Genomic DNA, 4821 nt, shown 5'->3' with positions numbered 1-4821 from the left:
GGTTCATGACACCACACAGCTCTTACAGAACATGCTTGATGTAGTCTGAAGACCCAATCTGGCTTATCTGGCTTCTAAACATGGAGTTCGGTGTTAAAGGAAAGATTCAGGGTAGGTGGTAGATCCTGCAACCCACTTTGGGGAGACTGAGTTCAATTCCAGCTCTGCACCTGACTTGAGTGTCCCATTTATGAAAACTCTTGGAGGCAGTAGGTAATGGCTCCATTTGTCGTTGAGTTCCTGCTACCTATGTGGGAGACCTGAGTTGAGTGTCTGACTCCAGGCTTCAGCCATGGGTTTTTGTGGGTGTTTGGCGGAATAAACCAATGGATGGAAGTTCTCTCTCCCTCTCTCTGAACATGCACCCGTGTACGCATCTGCTTCTAAAATAAGCAACTAGATTTAAAAGAAACAAAGTATAACCACAGGCAGCCAACAACCCCAATGACCATTTAGCTACAAAGCTAATCAGCTATTTTTCAGAGTTCGAGATGCTTGCAGATACATACTAAAGCATCTTGGGGATGGGACTCAAGTCTAAACATCCAATTCATTTACACGTCATATGCACCTTGCACACATAGAACAAAGGAAATGTTATACAATGTATTGATAGCCCCTGCATGTTGACTACCACCTGTCACATGAGGTCATGTATGGAATCTTTCTATTGGCAGCATTATATTAGCACTTAATTTTTGGAATTTGGGTCACTGTAGGTTTGGGAATGTTTGACCTGTGCTGAGCCTCAGAAGGCCAGACAAGCGGGGCCACTTGCTGTTCCCTTAAGAATCAACATTCTCATCATTCTGCCGCTGCTGCCACAGCTTGTCCTAACAGATGCCAACTGCACTCTGTTTCACCCACAGGCATGCATTTGTTTGAAATATGGATGGACTCGCATGCCAAGACAAGAAGAAAAGGATTTTCTTAGCAGCACTGACTTGGCTCCAGGTAAAAATAAGTCATGCTCTCGACTTGGGAGTTTCCACCATGAAAGCGGAATCGGGAGCATCATCTGTCCAGGCAGGACATGCTTGGGCATCGGAGCAGTCTCTATTTGCACTCTGCAAGAGGCACTGCCTATGGGAAGGGAGCTTGGAGCGGAGCAACCCATGGAAAACCCGGGTTTTTGTGATGACTTCGCACCTGTCGCTGCCCCTCTGAGTGCCCCAGTCCATTCTGGGCAGCAGAGGTGCAGAGATGGATTCCCTCACAACCACTCAGGCCTCTCAGCTGTGGAGCTATCTTGTCCTGTCTTCAAATCATCAACTCCAATACGAGGATACCTTAACAAGTCCTTGGAAAATGGAACTAAAAGACACGTCCATGTTGGCACAAAAACTTTGTTTGGAACTCATCCATATGTTTTTCTTTTTTTAAAAAAAAAACATGTATTTATTTGAAAGACAGTTACAGAGAGAGGGACAATGAGAGAGAGAGAAAGAGAGAGAGAAAGTTCCTATCTACTGGTGCACTCCCCAGATGACCACAATATTGAAAGCTGCGCCTGTCCAGAGCCAAAAGCTTCTTTTAGGTATCCAACATAGATGCAGGAGCCCACGCACTTGGGCCATCTTCCACTGCTTTCTCAGGTGCTTTGGCAGGGAGATATGTCTGAAGTGAAGCAGCTGGGACTCGAACGGGGTCCATACAGCATGCTGGTGCTACAGGTCGTGCTACACTGCTGCACTGGCCCTCACACATTTTTTATAGCACACATCAGTTTGCACGAATTTTTGGAAGATGGCTCACATCTTTCACATGCAGCCCAGTGTGAGAGAAGACTCGGAGCGGCTCCTGTGTTCAGCTGTGTGTCCTCCTCGATCTTTTCAGAACATCCAAAGGCCACACTGAGACCCAGAGCGTTGATATCTTTTCCTAAGGGTCCTGGAGCGTTCTGGCCACCACACATGTCCAGGGAAGTTCTGCCTGGTAGAACCTGTCACCAAGTCACGGGGCTCCGCATGCCTTCCTGTAGCACTGATGAAGACTTGACCATCCACTAAGCCAGGGGTTCCCTTGGCCCGTGGCACTGCAGCTGTACCAAAGCAACTCTTAGCCAATCCGTGTCAGGGCCTCGCAGACCTGGGAGGACAGCTCAGCCCACTGCAGGAGGTCTGGACAGTAGAATCCCAAATCCACCTGCCAGTCACAGCAGCCACTGAGTCCGAGCAGCCCTTGTGTCCTTCCAAGTCACAGTCTCTACCACATCAACCTCTCCTCCACTCTGTCTCCACCAAGAACCGGTCAGAGGAGAGAAAGAGGGCGCACACTAACATGTGGAAGCAAAGGAGAAACTTCCACTGCTGGCACACTTCCCCAACCCCTTCTACACTCCAAACTTCCTTCCAAGCTTGATCACTTGCCGTTCTGCTTTCCTCATTGTCTGGAGTGTTCTGGAGTCAGGGATGGCTCCGGGACAGCTCTAGATGTCTCAGCCACCCTGGGAGGCAAATGGACCTTCTGATGTCACGACAATCTGATGCACCTGCTTTGCTTGCAGACACATGCGGCTTCCCCTGGGACTGGTGCCTCAGTCACATGAGCCAAGATTCCCAGACATAAGGACACCTGTGCGGGGCTGCAGCGAGAGGGTAGCTGGCCTCATCACTTGGATATACTTCGTTCTGCCCTTTCCTTCCTGGATGCTCAGGCCCAGGCAGATGCCCCTCCCCCAACCTCCTAGTACCCTGCTAGGCTGATTGGCCCACTGCGTCCAACCCAGAGACCGTCCCCACCTCTTCCTGGCTCGCGGTAGTGCCCCACCCTCAAACAGCAGCCTGAATCTCTGTATCAGAGCCATATGAAACTCGTCCCACTTTCGGATATTTGAGGAGTCCACCCGTTGACCCACTTGTGTGCGGGCTGGGTTTAATGGAGAGACACCCATAGGACTACACAGAAAATTGCATAATTTCTGCCACAACACAGGACCCAAAGAGTTCTGGACCCCAGATCAGACCTTCAGCCAACTCTAGAAAATCCCAGGGAGCCAGCAAAGGGGCAGCCGTCCGTCGGTCCTGAGAGGCACAGCTGTCTGAGAGGTCCTCCAAGAGGCAGCGTGGAGCAGGCAGACGGTCACTTGGCAGGGACCTCGGTGGCAACAGGGAATAGTAGCTACAGGAAGCGTTTTACTCCTGAAAAACCCAACGCTGTGCTTTCCACTTCTCTTCAAGTGCCGTCTCTTCGGCTCAAGTCCCGCCATGGACACTGTGGGGCAGTCGCGCGCCGTCCTCGGCCCGACCTCCGCGAAACCTGAAACCCAGGTTCTCCTTGGCGGCTTCCAGGACGCTTAAAACCACAAAGTCGACCCCAACAGGAGCGCTCGGGGACTTGGGCTGCACACGGCGCGCTCTGCAGCCCGACTATTGTGTTTGTGCGGCTCGCAGCACACGTGCCCCGGGGACAGAGGCCAGAACCTTGGAGACCAGGGTGGCAGAACCCACCAAATGACAGCCCTTGCGCGGGCTGGTAGGCGGAACAAAGGCCTTGGAAGGGTTGCTGGAAACGAGTTGGAGACGCGCGCAGACACACGCACGCGGCTCTGGCTCTTTCTCTTCTTCATTGTTCCTCTGACGTTCGAGGAAGTGCGGGGTTTTCTGTGATATTAAATTATCTGGCCGTAGACAAACGCGAACGGGGCGCAACCTGCAACGCGTCAAAAGTTTGCGGAAAATGGAATTAAAACATTGCGTTTATTTTGGTGCCAAAAAATATGTTTGAACCCTATGCACTTTTTATTTTGCCATGCAGTGAATGCTCTGCTAAGCTTTCCAAGGCTGCACGCTATTGACTGAACAGCCCTGGCTGGCCAGTACTGGGCTTTCCCCCACTGCGTCCTAGTTAACTGGGAGCAACACCTCAGATTACAAATAATAGCCCGGGATGAATGCGGAGCTTCAGTAGAGATAATTTGGTTATGAGGTGGCAAGCTCAGGGAGAAGAGAGGTGGGCTGATAACGGGGCAAGAGCTCAGCTTGCGCATTCCGTGACTCACGTGTGTCCGCCTCCCAGTCAGGACAATTTTAAATAAGGAGCAGGCAGGATGGAGTTGACGGCTGGCGGTGAAGGTGCATGCGTTGGGCCAGGCTGGGCCTTCAGGAAGCCATCCGGGAATGGGGACTTACCCAGAGCAGCGCAGCCAGGGCTGCCTAGGAGAGTGAATTGGGAAGCCTGCTGCATTCAACCCTGACAGAAGACCCATTTATCTGTAGACCCAGGGCCCCGCTGAGCCCAGATGCAGGTCCCTCTGTGAAAGATTGTGTGTGTGATTCTGCAGTCCCTCCGTGGGCGCTGGTGTGCTCACATCTAAACGTGACAAGTGTGTGTGCACGTGTGCAGTTGTGTATACACTGTGAGGTTTGCGTGGGTGTCTGTGAGTGTGTGTTGTGCAGGGTTTGTGTGTCTGTGACACATGGCAGGGGGTGGGACACGGTGTGGAGTAATCTGTGCACCTGTGAGTGAGCACTGTGCCCCTGCACCGCCAGTGCGTAGGGTGTGTGCCTGTGCGTTTCAGGGAGTCACAAACCCGCACCCAAGGACTCCCGAGGTCGCCAAGGGTCACCTGTCACTGAAGAATCTCTATTCTGTAAGGGAAATGCTGATCAGTCAGCCCCACAGATGGATAGGCAAGGCTGGCTGAGGCTCTGGAGCAGGTGTCTGGCCAGGAAGTTCAGATGGCCTCTGGGTCTCATGGCAAAGGAGATGCTGAAGGTCTGGCCCACGTGCAGGGCCGTGGCCAACCAAGGCTCACAGACAGGAGCCGCCTCTGTTGCAGAAGCCCTAGGCCTGGAACGCTTCCTGTACTTCCTGCCCAGC

Source organism: Ochotona princeps, chromosome 14 (assembly GCF_030435755.1).
Source record: "Ochotona princeps isolate mOchPri1 chromosome 14, mOchPri1.hap1, whole genome shotgun sequence".
NCBI lineage: Eukaryota > Metazoa > Chordata > Mammalia > Lagomorpha > Ochotonidae > Ochotona > Ochotona princeps.
Note: the sequence above shows the minus strand (reverse complement) of the source record.